Source organism: Amblyomma americanum, chromosome 6 (genome assembly GCF_052857255.1).
Source record: "Amblyomma americanum isolate KBUSLIRL-KWMA chromosome 6, ASM5285725v1, whole genome shotgun sequence".
Lineage (NCBI taxonomy): Eukaryota > Metazoa > Arthropoda > Arachnida > Ixodida > Ixodidae > Amblyomma > Amblyomma americanum.
In genome coordinates this window covers 62087075-62105080 of record NC_135502.1, presented here as the reverse complement: position 1 = coordinate 62105080, position 18006 = coordinate 62087075, and positions in this window count along the sequence as shown.

Sequence of the window (18006 nt, the reverse complement as noted above, 5' to 3'; positions counted from 1 at the left end):
GCAGTTCTATATCATTCGACACTGAGTTGGCGTACATCTCAACAAGAAATTTTATCGCGCCACTGTGAAAAATCGTTTTGCCCAATTGTGCCAAAAATGAAGCGTGTATAGGATCGAAAGAACAAGGGAAATGTTCAAGCGTTCCGCAACTACGGTGAATTTGGAAACTTTTTGTTAAGTGCTTTGGATCACGATCACGATCACGATCACGATCACGATGCCTGACCAGACGTATTTCCTTCGAACTCTCGATTACATTACCTCTGTGTAATGCGAGGTTGCACAATAACTGGTGCAGTATATTAATTTCAAAATAAATTGGTACAAATCATTCTAGAGCGACACTCTAGTTTTTCGCGCACACTTGTTTTTCGTAGCGTACCTCCTGGACCAGCACTCTGGAGGGCGGCTGCAAAAAAACCCATGGTCCGAGTATGACGGGAGCATAAGCCTGTGTAACCGGAGAGAGGTTGCCATGGTAACCATCGGGAGGTCGGTTACCGGGGAGAGAGGAGGACGATGGCTAGCCTAGAAAGATAAAGGTATGGCGAGAGCTTTTCGGAGCTGGATAGTGCGCTCGAATTCTTTTCAGGTTTGGGTGTACAGTGACCAGCGTGAGCAACGTTGGCTACAGGCCGAAGAAGAGGAGGCGGCTCCGCCACATGCTACAGGTAACACTGGGAACTGTAAGACCAGCACTGGGACCTCCAGCACACTCGGATGATGCCACCATGCAACTGCAATAAGCTTGTACGCGTTACTGTAGCACATGCTGGGGTCACCTCTGCTTAGGCACAAGCAGGCGTATCCCGGGTCCCTATAAGTGTTTTATATGCCAAAAGTGTCAGCCACTATTTGTTTTCTTTTTTTTCTGGGCAGCGCGTTCAACATCTCTCGTTACATACGTTACTTTGCTTTCACTGCTTGATGCTATATAGCGCTGTTCAAGGATGTTCAACAGCCTTCGCATACAGTGGCGCCGCCTTTAGAACGGATGAATGATGGCGCTGAAGACAAAAGAGGTGCTCGTTATGACATGCAGGACGGAAGCCAAGAGTAACCGAAACCAAGGAGCATAGGGGAGGTCGTGGGTTCGGATTCCACCGGCGACATGTAGTTGTTTTTTCTTATGATTTCTTATGTTTTAACATTAAGTCGCAAAATAATTACACTATTGATTTGGGATTATTCAACACCAGAAATTGAACGAAAAAATTCTTCATGCTCCTTCGTTTGAATGAGGGTTGGCTTCCTGTATGTAAAACTCGGAATGGTGATGCAACGAGAAGTTGCTGAACTAATCCACGAGACGAGTTTAAAATTTGCAAGCGCAGAGAACAAGCTACTTGCCTGCTGTGCATAAACGGCATAACAGTGCTGCAAATAGCCCTGGGCTTTCCCAGTGATATTAGGACTGAATTTTAGAACAGATAGATTACAGACATTTTCGTCAATACAGTGAAAAGCTACGCCTATCAAATGAAACATAAAATTAAGCGTCCACAGAATAAGAAAGCAAGATAACACACTGGGGAATGAACAGATGGGAACAGTGACGAAAACGTGAGCGCACAAGAAGACGAGTACATGAGGGGGACGCACTAAGAGCAACCGACAAGCCCAGGAAACACACGACCGAGTACTCAGGTTGCACCAACAAGAAACTTCAAGCAAACACTTGATCCAGACGGTTCCCCAGGAAGATTTTAATACAGCATATCACCTTTTAAAAAGTGCCCTGTGCCTAACACACAAACAGAAACAGGATCTGAGCATGCGCAATTTTGCAATGAGAGCACATCATCACTTGTGACACACAGCACTCTCTTCTTTGACCTTTTGTAATGAGAGGGCAGTATTACATCTTCCAAACATTTACAAAATTCAATATTCACGAAATCCTTTTCATTCGCTGTATTTGCGCTCAGCAAAATGTAAGTAGCGCAAACGTTCAAGAACGCATTCTCTTCGTACTTCCAAGAGACAGGACCATATGTTTTCCTATTTGCAAACAGTGCCTAACGTTTACAGGTTTGGTTTGGTTTTATTTAGTTTAACTTTTCAAACCGACTCAGGCTACGAAGACGCCGTAGTGGAGGGCTCCGGATAATTTAGAGCACCTGGGGTTCTTTAACGCGCGTTCACATCGCACAGTACACGAGAAACATATATATACTTCAAATGACTTTCATGAAAGTAAACATACATGAAAGTCAACAGGACTGGCAGCGATGTAGAAGACGTGATGCGAGGCGGAAAAACAATGGAGTGGTGAAAAGCAAGCAGCTGTAAAACAAGTTCGCAACTGGGTGTTACCTGGAAGGGCTCTGCATTGACTGTGGTGACGCTTAATTAGGTATCAAAGAATGTGACAAGAGCATTCAGCTATTCCGTAGGCATTGCGAAAAACGATGCTACCTTTCAAATAAATGATGCTTAAAGCCACAGCAACCAACAGCGCGTTCCCTTATTTATTTAGACAACTCTTTACTGCCGTGTACGGATGACGTCTTCTGCCATTTGCGCTGGAGCGTGTGGAAGCGACGCGGGAAACGAACAGGATTGAAAGAAAGAATGCGGTCTCCAGAGAGAAGCCCCGCTGAGGGATCTCAGCTGCACTTCGGGCCCCTGTTTGAGCGTATTAGGATTCAGTTTCAAAAGGCCCGGCGATAACACATTCAGTGGGCCGGCGCGGGTGTCTCGGATGCGAAAGCAAGCTTTGGCGGGTTGCTTCCAAATGCGGTAAAACCCTGCGATGAGAGCTTTTTTTTTGCCGTCCACTGAATGAGGTGTTCGGGCCAGACATAAGCGGCCAGGATACTTCGGGCTACCGCGCTCGTAACTCTGCGCTTCATACGGAATGTTTCAAATGATTTGAAACAATCCGAAATGCGAAACGCATACCTTCGCTTGGTGTGATAGTAACAGCATACCCCGTGTTCTCGAGAGCTGTTCACTTGCCCGTAAAAAATGAAATAGGTACAAAGCTTGACACAAAAGGCTACGCATATTCATCTAAGACAAGGGCATTCAAGCAGTGCGTATGCGCTCTCCATAAAGTAACAAGAAAACGTCATAAGATGACCCTTTATTGTGGCGTCTTTATGGCTGACATGATTTTCAGACAAACGCCGTCAATTTTAATATATCAGTCAATCAAACGCTTTTAATCGTAATAATTACGCTTGATCCACTGTGGAGATTGCAGGAACGTAGCTTTTCGTCCATATTTCTTAGTATTTCTTCGGGGGAAATAGGCCGGTAGCTGGGGTCGCTCAGCTCATTTCAGACGTTAAAAAAAATTTCTGTATTACTTCCCCAAGCAAGTTGTGGCAAATTTTATTTCTTCTAACCATTCGCACGCAAACAAGTTGCCTTGTGTTCACCAAGCCACCAGATGCCGCGGGCAAATATAAAGATGGAAAAATCTTGCCCTCAACTCAGTCTTTAACACCAATTTTTCTTGCAGATTACGGTTGGGAAAGAGAAAAATTAATGAAAGGGAAACGTTGCTGATGTCTATGGCACATGTTCTAACAATCACAAACTCACGACGTGTAATTTAAATTCCAGTACCATGCTTGAACCGAAAACACTCGACACGAGAGCCCTCATGTGGCATCAATGTGATGACGACAGCTTTACGTCATTGTGTGCCATGTTACATCGCTAAACACATACCACCACTACTGTAAATGAATTTCTTGTCCTGGAACCAAAAGGTTGTAAATGCAGACAGTCTGTGTGGTGACGTTTCCTAATTACGATTTAATTAATTTTTGTCGGCTTGCAAGCTTTCCCTTTGCACTGGTAATGCTCTTTAGGTACCCAGACGATTTTCTGTCCGCACCGACAGTATGTAAAATTAATAATTAATTATAACTGATGTGGACATGCGGTTCATTAAACAGTTGTCCTAACTCGAGTAACGAGCGTGACCAGTTGCATCAAGGCATTTGTTTTTTTTGCTATTGGCTGTCTAGCGTTGATATGGTTGGCGCAACAGAACAAGGAACAATGTCATGGAATGGGATGTAACTGGGCTTGTTGAAGAAAATAAAAATTGCGCATTATCACACGAAATGTGCTGATAATCACAACGGCAGCAGAGCCCTAACGAAGAGCTTATTACAATCTTCTCGGAATGATGAGCACGTTCTTGCAAGTTTACAATGTCGTAACAACACTGAGCAGCCCTTGCCACGCCTGGAGTGAGCAGCGATGAGGGGTCTTCCAGCGCTATAGACGCGGAAATTAGGCAGAAAAAAAAGAGAGTGCATCTTTGCTGATACTCATTAATAACGAGGTTCTGCAAGTAGGAAGATAGATGGGGCACAGGGGAGGGGGGGGGGGGAGGGGGAAATGCTCTAAGAGCACTTCTTTGTGATCTTCTCATTTTACATGACGGTATCATTTTTCTCCATGAACGACCCCGCCACCGCTTTTTCCTGGGACGTATCTTTTATAAATCAACAGTTGAAAAAAAGAAGCCTTCTAACTGAAATTTTAAATACACGCTTTTAGTATAAGTACTCAACTGACTGCCCAACGTAAACAAACTTCGCATGTAAATTGACAATAAAGAAGTTCAACATTTTTTCGACAAACAAAAATCAATCTAGCACTTGCGCGCATTTCTGGGACTCGTGCAATTCAGCTGTTTGTGCAGTTTGTCAGTGACTTAAGCATGAAACGTTCCATGAAATTCTGTGCCGGTATGTGCTTGATTTCGCCTAGCTGTATTAAACTGAGCCAGTCGATATGGCCGTGTGAATCAAAGCGGAACTAGTTGGACGATAGTCGTTAAAATTAAAAGTTCTGTTTTAACATACCGCCTTCTATCGGTTCCCTTCCAACTGCAAGTTGAACTGGCAAAGTTTGCAACAAATAAGGAGTTTTTTATTGAGAACAAACATGAATTGAAGTGTGGGTTAAGTAATCTTTACGCTATTCCTGCTTTCAAATATGAGAAAAAAAGTGGATGGTTGAGAAACGATAAAGGGCTTCTACACGTCTCTCGAGAAGATAATGAAGGTTCACTGTGGCCACCTAAGAGCATTGCTGGTCACTCGCAAAAAGAGCCTCGTCACGACCACGTCGTCTTATGTAAGAGCTTGAAGAGACAGCGATTAAAGTTCCCTCATTAAGTTTGCGATTATATTTAAAAGAGCCTACGCACATAACGCTGATCGGGTTCGAGCAGAATAGGGACTGGCAAAGAGTTTTTTCTTCTAGCGACGGAACTCACTGAGCTTCTACGATACTCTAGAAAGAAAAAAAATCACGTTATGTGGAATCTGCTGGCATTCGTATATTTTGGTGGTTTAAAAGGATTTAAGAAAAATAAACAAACGCATTTAGATGGCAAGGTTAAATTATAAGAGGATGCTAGCTTTGGAAGTCACTTCTTTCACGCTTCGGATGCGTCATTTCTTGATCGCACTGCGAGCGCTTAATCTGAGCTATGCTACACTTCGACAGCATCAGTGATGGAGCAACGCTCGCGCAACGGGTTCTGTTCCTGAAAACAACAGACACCTTTAGCATACCATGCACCTCTACCGCTTACCGCGTACGGCGGCCCGCACCGACGCACGCGCTGATTGGTCCCGATGCGCGAGGCGCGCACGCTGTTGACGAGAACGTGGCGCCATCTGGTGCACCCAGGGCAATCTGCGCATGCTCAGTGGTGGCTCACAGTACACGGTAAGCTGCAGCGCTGTCCGCTGTGCGAAATGTCTTTAGCGTACCGTGCAACGTGTTACAGTTATCGTTACCGCGGTACCGTACGGCCGGCCACCGCCCGTGCACATGTGCTGATAGGTGCCGCGCAAGCACAGCTGCCGGGTGCCTAACGCCATCTAACGCCCTCAAGGCTATCTGCGCATGCGCACTGACGGCGTGCTATCTCCCGGTACTTCAGTAAAGGTAACTATAACGTGGCACACGATATGCTGAAATTGCCCATGATCCTATGCGGACGCAACTTCTGATATACCGGGCGCTGACACTAGCCTCGTATACATGAGTTCAACTTTGCGGGTCGAGTCGGGGCGCGCCAGATGTCGGGCTGACCCAGCCCGACCCGACCGCGCTATATGAACCTGTGTTCTGTCGGGCGGAGATAGACAGCCGCTACCTTTAGCGTCGAGCAAGCAAACCACGCGTGAACGCTAGAAGAGATGTAGGAAAGCTCAGGCCCTGCGCAGCACCACCAGAAAAGAGAGGAGGCAGGAGAGGAGGCCCTAGTCCCACGCGGCAGAATATATATATATTCCTCCCATCCGGGTTGGGCCGAGTCGACCCAAGAATGGCTGGCCCAGCCCGACTCGACGGTCGCTTAGCTCGACCCCCTATCGTACACGAGCCCGACAGCCGGTTTTCAACCCGACAGCCTACTCGATCCAACTTCTGTCGGGTTCATCTAAACCCCCTGACTGTCGTCTTACTCGGTTTGTGGACATCGTTCTGCCCGTTTCTGCAATTTCTAGCCGCTTGTTTGCCGTCATGCCCGTAGGCCGCCTCATTTTCATTACCGCAGGCTCCCCTATAGTACATCAACCGCATCCGTTCAAGCTTGGCACCGAGTACCCCACGCAAACACACCGCCGAAGTGAACAGAACGAAGGTGAAAGCGAACATCTAGCCTTGCATTATCTCCCGCGCGCATCACTCCCCATTAACCATCGAACGGAGGACGGCCGCATTCACCAGTCACGTGGGCACAACTCCATCGGTCATCTTTTTTTTTTTACCCTAAACAATGCATACGGACTGAATAGATTGAAAATTGAGGTAGTAAGTTCAACAAACTCTGCATTGTGCTCTCTCCACGGAGTATGCCTCTGGCGGCAGGACAATAGTGGTTCTTTGGCAGGCGTGCTTTCATAGGGAGTCCAGAAGGAGCCGAAGGCCGCGCTGAAAGGATATGTCGGCTCATGAAAGACGCGCTGGAAGGTGAAATCGGTCCCCGATAGATGTGTGAGTTGGGCCCTGGGGTGGTATATAGGTGTACCCGTGGAAAGCGGCGGTGGCTGCGTAAAAGGTGAAATTTTCTCCCGCTAGGGCACTTTCTGTGGCAATGAAGACGGCGGCTACTTCTGGTCCGACTTTACTCGACCCTTGCTTCAGACCAAAAGAAACGTCTTCGATATCCGGTTGCTGTCCGTAAGCCGCCAGCCAGCCATCTTCCCTCTTTCTTTGGGGCAATATTTATATGGTTCTTGATCGCCGTCTGGTCGTGGTTCCTCGCCCTCTTTCATTTTCGCGGATGCGAGCCTGTGCTCTCCTCAGTAAGGAAGGGTCGTTGCCAGTGCCGACGTACTGGGCACCCTTTATCACGCTTCCCTATGCTAACCACAACGAACGGGGAGAAGAACAGAGGGGAAAATTAAGATCCTTTTCTGCGTCTTCCGTGCGAAGAATGGTGACTGGCACATACTTGACATTTGTGGCGGCTAGCATTGCCTTATATTTCTAAAGGCACTGGCGTGTGGCTGACACTGGGAAGGTGCAGCATTTGGCTGAGCAATTTTCCCAGATTCCGGGTCAGCAGGATAGAACTTCATGTTTTCTTGGCGGATCTGGGGCAATCTTCAAAAATACGGCCTTGGAACACCATTCACTAAGCACCGATGAACTTTAATCATACGCAAGGGAAGGTGATTTAGGTCACAGCCTACTCACGATCCCTCGCAATGGTGAGTCTGTCTGAATATTTTACTCGTGGGCTGACCTGAAGAGACTCCAGTGTGGAGACTAAAACATCATATTTTGCCTATGGACGTTTAAGGCAAGAAAAAGTGGGATACGTTATGCTCGTTGTATAGAATGTATGTTAAACTAGAAATGGTTTTAGCTCTCATTCTCCTGTTCAAACGTGAGGTTGAACATGGTGCCGAACATGAAGTCGAACATGTCCGAAAACCTCATTTGCAGCATGTGTCGCTGCGATGGCAAGTCTGCTGACCAACATTGGCGGGAGGAAGCACAGTGGTGGCAACGCTTGTTCAGAGGGACACAGAAAATTTTCGCTGCCTGCGTCTACGCCTGATTCGCGAAAGTGTTTATTAGAAGCTTGCGACACTCTAGCAAGTTCCCAATATCTTAACTGCTTTCAGCAAGGATGACACATCATGGGAAAGTCAGGGAGCCAGGAGGTTTCAAATAACGAATTTCTGTGTGTTCTTGGTCCTGCTGGTTACACACAAGCTACGAGAAAGAAGGAAGAGTAAAAGAGGAGTTGTACTGGAGGGCTCCGGAATAATTTCGACCACTTAGGGAGTCTTTACCGCCTGCTTACATCACCCAACTCAAGGGTGTTTTGCGTTTCACCTCCATACGAAAGGCGGCCAGCACAACCTTAATTTTATCTCGTCTCCTCGCGTTCAGAAGCTAAATGCTTTAATCACTTTGACACCACGTCTCGTAGTTGTAGAAGAGAACCACGGAAAAGGAGCCCAACTCGTGGACGGCAGTGACAGGCGAGAAAAGTAAAATGGATGAAAAAAAAAACATCATCGGGATTGCACGAGAGAGAGTCTCTTAGCCTCTTTCTATTACTCGTTTTCTCGTGCGGTCATGCGGGGCTCCAGGTTAGTGCGGACATCATTAGAGACATCCTGCGGATGAACAGGCGAGAAAAGCTTTTTCTCTCTGGCCCCAGTGCTTCATCGCGCAACGAAGCGTAAATATTTAGAGGCTCGATGAATGCGGCACCTGTTGAAGCGCGGGCCACGATCTAAAAGCTGCTGAGAACCCCCTGCCGTCAGCGTTTGCTCGCGGCAGGCAGAGGTCATGCCCCTTCCTGTGAAGCTGCGTCCCTGCGTTGCATCGGTGTCACCGTTGCTTCCTTATACTGGTTTCTGGTACATTGCTTTGAGGTTTTTTCTTGTTTGAGTAGTGGTCGGCGCGTACTGATGCCAAGTAAGCGTCTTGCCAGTCTATTGTAAGCAGAAGAAAAACTATTTATATGTTTGAAACTCTTTATCTTCGCATACGGACTCACGCCGGAGCCGAATTAGAAGGAATTTCAGAGGCATGTGGCGTGACCAATAAGACTGGCTCTTTCTATGCCTCCTGTAAACGGTGTTTTAAATTCAACGCATTCATAAGGCTTTCAGCGCCACACTAACAAAACAACCTGCAAGATAAGCTTTAAAAGACATAAGGGAAGAGTTCAAACCCACTTCGCCTTGCCAGCAAGCGTCGTTCAAAGCACAAGAAAGCCTGGCCATAAATACTGAAACCGCGTAGCAACAGTGCGCACATATTCGTTGAACTTCTTTTGCAAGAAAAATTAAAACATACCACGGTGGATTATCAGCCACTAGTTCCGTTGGTTGATTCCCTGGCCGGAAGCAACATAATTTTTTGGACATCGGCGTTAAACTCATACTAAGTAATGAAAATTTTTAAGAAAGTGTGGCTTTTTGGACCTGTAAATGTTGCCTATTCAAAACCTGGAGCTGAAATCACCGCACTGGCTCTTCCTTGAAATAACATCGCATAGCTTGGCTCATCACTGGGTTTTGACACCAAAGCTGCGCCCGCGACTATGGAGCAGGCCATAGAGGGGAGGGGTTAGGTTCTGAGGTTTCTACCGCAGTTCATTTTCAACGGTGGAAGCTGCGCCAAGTAAATCCAACACAGTGGCATCCTTGCACATCGTCTGCATCAAAACGCCGCGTCTGTGGTTAAGTTCTATTCATTCCTGAAGATAGAATGTTATCTTACCCTACTTGTGACTGGCGTTGCCTATTTTTCATAACTGTCACGTGTTCAGTGCTTTTAAAATCGTCTTGCAAGTATCATCCCTGGCGCCACATAGCCACTTGACGATACAGCTTGCTCCGCAAAGCATTTCGACACTTTTTACCTGACCTAACCTGCTCAGGAAACCGCAAGAAGTTTTATTTCAAAGCAGGCGTCCATAATTTACTTAAATCCCTCTTCTTCATTTTTGCTTTCGCGCTTCTTCAGAGCAAGGCTGTATCTAAAATTAAAACATCTCAGGTGGTTGATTCCCGTCGTAGCCTCGTCTAAAATGCGTCCATACTAACAAAAAGACATCGCTTCTCAATCTCACTGGAGGCACGGAAACAAAGCTAACCACGCCGAAGCTTAGACAGCGACGCTGCCCATAAGTGCAGCCGTGTAATAGGGGCGCCAAAGTGAATCTAGACGAGAGGCGGAATCAAGTTACCCGTGGAAACAAAAGTGCGCCTTCGTGCATTGCATTGGGTCGCAGGAGACTAAGCTCGTGAGACAGAGTTCCCGCCGCAGCGCCTGCATTTCGATGGCGGATCAAAAATATCCGTGGTTGTACCACGCAGTTTGCATTAAAAAGCCTCAGGTTTCAGGCAGTAATTTAGAACCCTTCACTGTGGCGTCTCTATGAATGCTATTTGGTATCGGAGACGTTTTGAAGGGTTTCAAGTTGACTACCTAATATGAGCGTTCTTGTATTTCTGCCTTTGTTAAAGTGCTGCCATTGCGAAAGGATTCCAGTGTGTAAAGTAGGGGTCAGCAATAGAAGGCAATGCGAATCAACCATCAAGTTGTTGGGCGTTGCTGCAGACACGGGTGTTCCGGCGCTCTGGAAAGCTCTCTTTTAGATACAACATTCTCTCTTTCAGTGTTAGTCAAATGATCGGCTAGCATTATCCTATGAGGGGACCGTCTGCTTAGCGCACAAGTTCCTAATTTGCTGTTCCTTCAATTACGGGTAATTTATACCATATCATGTATTAGGGCATACAGCATCACGGTCAAGACGCATAGCGCTGGCCTGTCCAGCTCGTAAGAATGCAGTCACTGCTGTTTTCCATTAACAACCTTGCACATTAGTTTGTGTATATTCCTCTCCCCCAAACCGCTCTTCCTGTCCCCTCACCTCTTTCATTTCATTTCTCCATTCTGCCTGCTATCCTTTATTTTCGCTGCACCAGCTCAGGCGCTTCAATGTCGATGGCAGATCCCTGGGCTAGCGAAAATCTTCTCTTCCCTTTTTACTATTATTTTAATAAAACCACTGACTACTGCTTATTGACTAGAGTAGGCTAAGGTTCTGGTATCAGGAACTCGTAGATGTTTTTTGCCTGCGTAGTTGCCCCGGCGATGCATCCGGTTTCTCTTCCTTTCTATTTGCTTTACACATAAGGTGTCCGCTAATTGCGCTCGCATCTGATAATGCCGGGTTTACTCCAATTGAGGCAGTGCCTCTCTATGGCGAGCTGTCTGCTCGGCGGGCGCGCGTTCGCTGTCGCGTTCATCAAGCGCTTACTGGCGTGTTTTGCTACGTTGTGGGAGCGTTTTTGACTTTTTCTGCACGCGTTTGTCGCGTTCGGTGCAGGTTCGCGGATGTGTTCTAGGTGGCGTTCGCTGTTCTGTTCACACGTGCATGCACGTATTTTATGCAATGCATTTGACTGCTACATTATTGTATTTTAATGAGAAATTATTTCTAGCCAGACTAGGAGAAAAGCCGGTGGCATGTATCAGTTTGTCAGTGTATACATGCAGATGGTAAACAAAATGCCATACATGTCAAAAAAAAAATAAGGGGACGATATCAATGCCATAGTCATGTTCATTCCTCTATATAAACCTCCCCCATGGCTGACCTCGATGTGGCGCCAGGTTTAAGGGCGTTAGCTCTTACTACTAACGTGTGTCGAGGATGCGTCTGTCTGCAATGAAGGTAACATTGACCAAATCAGTAAACACGCGACCACACTATATCAAATCGTAACAGTCGTCGCCTAGCGCCTCAATTGATACCTATTCTTTCGATCCATTCTATACATGTGCCTGTATAGAGGCTATAGGAGTGGGGCACCCCGCGAACGCCACTTGCATAAAATTTGGGTCCACCAGTTTGACGCAGAATGTTCGCAGTAGTGTCAAATCACTTGGCATGTTTCCTGAGGATAAAATTACTAATTGAGATGAATACCAAATTATTTGTGGGATTCACACTGACGACCTTTCCGCCCCCAAACAGTGCATTCCTAGTACCTTCAGACCGCTATTACGTCCCCATCAATTGTCGCAGGGGGTTCCGGATGTTGTCAAACGACTCGCCATGTTCTGTGCAGATGCTTATAAAATTTTTAACTACTGCTGAACCTGGTTAGAGAGCGAAAGCTCTGTTGTATCCGGCAACTAGACGCGCCTTGGCGCCCGTAACATTGAGTGCGTCTCGCACACAGGATAGGCAGAGTGTTCACCCTGCTACCCTCGCCATTGCATTAATGGTTGATCGCGATAGTTTGATCACCCAACGAATGCAGCGGCCTATTGCTGCTATGCAGCGGCCTATTGTAGGCGCGTTTCCAGTTTCTGCGAATCATAGCAGTGGTCGATGCTTCCAACTTGTAATTTGTTGAAGTACACGAGCTCGCGTTGGCCACGTGCGGCCTATAAAGAGAAATAGTTTGCCACTGCATTGCATATATGGTTAGTAGTAAACGTGTAGAAAGCGTTCCTGCCGTTTATTTATGTGCTAGGCATTGAATAAAACAAGTTTTGACACTCTGCACTAGTGTCACTGCACTAGTTTTGCACTCTGCACTCTGCATTAGGACAATAGTGAGGGGAAGCGCTGGCCTTGTTTCGTCGAAGCAGACATGCGCTCATCGTCTGCTGACATACGTACGTGTCGCACTGTGCGAAAAGTGGGGACAGCGTCGTGTCCCTGATCTCCTGTCTCGCTTAGCGCTGTTTTTAGCCGCATGACCACGCACCAGCCAGGCCGACTTGTCCTCTTGTTAAGCTGGTCGATTTGGTGAAAATTTTTGATTTCTAGAATTATTTTCTTTCCTAGCCCTGAAGTCTAGTTTCGTGACGAAAAATTATAGCAAAATATTGAGTACAAATTTATAAATTACGCTTTTTAGAAGTGTGGTCGTCAGAAATTGTGAGGTAATTTCTTTGATTTCAGTGCCGCATTTCTTTGACTAAAGCGAAAGCGAAGATGCCATAAACGAGGGAATAAACTTTAAGGTTCGTTTTGTGACCTCTCACATTTTCTGCGACTGGATCACTCACCTTCGTAATTCGCATGAAAATCAGATGATTCCATTTGTCGCAAACTATTCCTGAGACGTTGAGGAGCGTAATAAATCTCTCGATTTTTTCCCTACACGTGCAGTAAGTACTGTGTTAGTTATTTCTTGTAAGAAACGTTTTCATGTAACTATGCATACATAAGTACTGATCATATAGATAAAGAACTAATCGCGTCATCGTACAGAACAGGGCTTTATGTACATGCTGGCATAAAAAAAACTGCTCACTATCTATTCAATTATTTGAGACCTTGGGGGGACTTGACGACGGTGTTAATTATAATTACCCAGAACTGCACCAGGTATAGCTATAAATAAAAGGAATTACTGAAAATAGCGTAGGAATTTCATATTTGCACCAAGTTTAGTTACATATCGCATGCACGAATAACGAAAACACTTTTCATTGCCGCGTCCCCTCTCAATCTCGCCACGTGTCTGTTATAGCATGCCTGCGGCTGCTTCTTTCCAAGCAAGCTTCGCGATCATGTACTACCACATGAAACATGACACAGGCATGATGCAATGAAAAAGCATATGGCGTTTAGCACACTTAAGGTACGCTATTCTAAGCACACCAACGCGACCGCGCAAGGTTGACACAACTTACCAGACTTCTTTCTACTCGAATGAAACAATTACGTCGTCATATCAAGAAACAGTTTCAATTAAATATTAAATGTCATAAAACGCGCCATTAAAACATGGTGTGCTATTAACAAAAAAAAAACATTCCTTGGGGGCGAGTGAAACTGTCGGCGCCCCGTGCACTCCGGCTCAAGGTGATAAGTACGTGTGCAGCTGCATATGTCTTTTTTTTCCTTGAGCAATTATCAGCCTACTATCCTGAAGTTCAGGTGAATGAACGCAGTAACTTGCATGCTATTAATTGCATTGAGTGGCAGTGCCTATCGACTCCCAGACTTCGCGCTTTACTACCGTGGCCCAATGCCTGTTAGCCAGTTTCCGAATGCGGCATTTATGCGCGAGAAACCTATCGAGGCTAATTTAATATCTTTTATGCTACTACGCGAATCCAGCAGTGACGCAGCTGGTCAATGCATGCTGCTTCTGCAGTGCACAGGCTTGAAGCAGCCGCCGGTAGCTGCGGCAGCTGCGGTAGGCACGGGCAAGCGGAACCTGTTTTGCCTACCATGCGAAAGTCGCTGCCAACATCAGCGCCACCGCATCTTCGTGACGTCGCGGGGTGAAGGAGGTCCATACACGATAGGGAAGCCCGAGAAGCAGAAAGTCGTGAGGTGCTTACAAAGCTGTTGATGAACGAACTCCTGGCGGGGGTACGGGTTTGGGTTCTGCTTTCCGATTCATCACGCATCGCTTTACTATCGATCGTTTCGGTCCCAGCGTTAGACGGCAGCCGCTTTCGGTTCTGCCGCTGCCGCGGCTGGTTTAGTGCAGCCCACGGCTTAAATTGGCCCTCCGCTCTCCGTTTCGTTGATGCTTTAGGCGACAAAAATCTTCTATGCTATGATCTGGCCTCACAGTGGTCTAGCAGGGCTCCAAAATCGAAAAACAACAAATAATGAACTAAGGTTATGGCAATGATCGACTCCAGATGCCCTTGTTGCAAACATTTCTCTATCATCGTCAATTATCGACTGCGCCCGTATTTTTCGGCGACTATTTGCAGCGTGAGTCAACGCTTTGTTTCGCTGACAATGGTGAACTCTGTTATTTATACAGGAGCCATGCATTTTGGAGGTTTCCTGAAGTACTAAGCTCGACGGCTTCGGCAAATAGTGAAATACTGTAAACGCCTAATGAAGGAGGGGACGCCAGAAAGTTAGGTGGGCGGATGAGATTACGAAGTCTTGTGGGGACAAGGTGGCCGCAGCAAGCACAGGAATGGGTTAATTGGAGAAGTGCGGGAGAAGTCTTTGTCCCGCAGTGGGCGTAGTAAGCCTGCAGGATGATGATAAATGTTTAATTATATAATTTTCTCCGCCCCCAAAAAATTGGCTGTGGTTTAGCTCTGGTTAAACCTGGAGTGACGCCATAGCTACAAGTGGCTGAGTGGAACTCGCTCAGTCGAATTGCAAAGTCACTCTTTTGCCGCTCCGTTTTGCAGGGCGTTCCTTCTTCATCTTCGTCCCTGGACGTGATTCACGCTCTCCCTCTCCACTCCCCCCCCCCCACTCTGTTTCCGGCAGCTGCTCCGCCCCACGTGACCAACTACGCATCACGTGACCAACCACGTGGCCACGTGGTGACGCCGCCATGCTGAAGGCTCGAAATGCTACAGTAATGTAGCTATCGCTACAAAACTGAACTTGTCACGCATATTTTTTACACTCCGTTATATCTAGGCATATTTCCAGATAGTGAACACACGTTTGACAAAGCCCATACTCGGTAGTTTTGCAATGAAACATCGAAACTGAACGCAGAAATGATTAGACTTGAGGTCGACGAGACTTTTCAAAAAACGAGCAGATCAACAGCGGCTGCAAAAACTCCTTGGTTATTGTGAGCTACAACGATAACCACTACTGACGAAAAAACAGCATAAACGAAATGCACAAATGTCGCATTTTGTTCATCGCTAGTGTTGTAGCACCACTTTTGAACACGCGGTTCCAAATTTCGCTTTTGGCTGCTTCGTTTTGTACAAGCGGAGAACGTAGCGATCTTGTTCCCACCGACGTCGCCACCTTGATGCACACCATACGGTGTTGAGGCAGATTCACACCTGCGAGTAGCGGAGGTCGCGCGGCAGATTTCATTTGATTTTTTACGCTCCCTCCTCGCTTTCCTAGTGCATCTGAGAAAGAAACCACTTTGCCTTTTTTTTCTCTCTCTTACAACAATTATAAGGAGGCTGCTCTCCTGTTTCGATCGACGCGCCCATAAGTCTACAGGCTGTTGGGAACGATACGGACTGCTTCTGAATTGCTGCCATTCTAAATGGAGTTTTGCAACGCGTGGCATGATATGGCCGAGCCTAGAGTACCTTTGGATTACATTCTAGCTACGCCACAAAGCAGGTCTGGCGGTACACGGAAAGTGCTTTTTGACGTCGTTTGTAGCTCTATAGACGGCACGGCCCGGCATATTTTATATTTTCGCTCTTTTTCCAGCCCAAGCATATTTTTTGTAATGCCATAGCTCCGTATAGTTATGTGGCGCGGGCGAAGACAATTTATTGCTGATTTTTTAGGGCTGCCTAAATATAATATATCTCGTTCCTCGGCACCAATTCTATGTTTATCTCTATAATATTTTGTGACAAGGCATAAACACAACTACGCTCTAAGTAAGGCGAGGTAGAATTGCCAGTGTAGCGAGCGGAGGTTTCCGCCTGATTCCAGCAGCATCGCGAGCAGTAGCAGCTCGCTTTCCAAAATATTCGATTTCAGTGGCGCAAGAAACGGGTGGATCACGACGGCATCTGAACGTTATTAATTTATATTCCGAGTTTTATTCATTTACAACGATAGGATCGCCACTTCAAAGACAAAAAAAAAACGAAGGTGGCCTTGGCTTTCGCACTCCTCAAGATGTCTTCAAAATAAAGGAACAAGGCCGTATGATATAAAGCAGAAATCCAGATGAAATGCGTGCCTCGTTACGGAGTCCTCCAAATCACCGACAATGAGAACCCTGCCGAGTGGATGGTCGAACCTTCCCCTGGCTCACATGGAAGGGCACTCGAGTACCTCATTACGAGCGATGACCAGGCTCGCAGACCTCGTGCGCATAACGGGCGCTCTGAATGTGGAGGACTTTGAGAGCGCAACCGCGTTTCACGTCATTTTGTCACCAGCGACACTCGATCGACGACACAAGAGCGCAAGGAGCCTGGAATAACTTTTTCAAAGGGGAAAAATGCGTTTCGTGCAGCCTTTCTTGCCGTGGGAGTCAAGTGCGCACGACAGCGAACACTCGTCAAGTTTACAAGTGGCAGGCACTCCGCTTCAGAGACGAGAAGAGTTAGCAAGCGAAGAAGGGTGAGGGCAGGTCGGAAAAATTTACGTGTAGTGAATGAGCGCACCCAGAGTGATGTGAAGAAATGGCGCCCGGACCGTGAGCTCGAGCCGTGAGCAATCTGCTCGACCTCGGGCGTGATCAGCAGCACCCGAGGCATCCTTCGCCACATGAAAAACACGAAAAATCCAAATTTTTTGGTACCCTCAGTGTCATGCTGCGCTTTTATGCAAAAATAAATTCGCTTTCATGCGGCCTCGGTCTTCCGAAATTATCAGCGGGAACGTTTGCAAACTAACTCCCAACTTTGCTTGAAATTTCATTTCCATAGCAGCCCTTTCTTACTTTCAGAGAAATTTGTAACCTTTCCTGTAATTTATGTCTTTTTTACGCTATATCTCGCAACTGAGTCAAATATTTCTTCCTATTGTTATCCTGGCGATGCACTTTGCCCCACAACTTACTCCTTCTTTATCAGAGGGCCTGCTTTCATTCGGAGTCAGCGGATGACCAATGTGCATTTCAGCGCTCCTTTTCTTGACCTGATTCAAAAAAGCAAGGTGAGCCCAATTTATGATTTGGAATTTGTCGCGTAACCTCCTGCAATAAAAAAAATTAAAGCAGCTGCGTGTTTCTTAGACTGGCTATTTGCGAAATCGTGCCAAATGAATTGAGTTGAGTGGAACATGATTATGCGGGATTTTAAAATTGTCTCAGGAACCAATCGTCATTTCCACTCGCATCGAGTGATGTCAAGGGGCACTTGCCACAATTACTGTGACCTCAGTGAACCCAGTAGTTGTTAGCATGAACAAGCAGTGGTTGCCGGCTGCACCATCATATTCAGGAATATAGTAGTCTTCAGGAATATGGTGAACCTAAGCTCCGGCGTCGACCGAGACCAAAGCTGCCTGGTTAAAGTCGTTGTGATTATTTATTAACGCTGCGCTCTGGTGTTTTCAGCTCAGGCTCATGATTGCTAGGCCCGTTG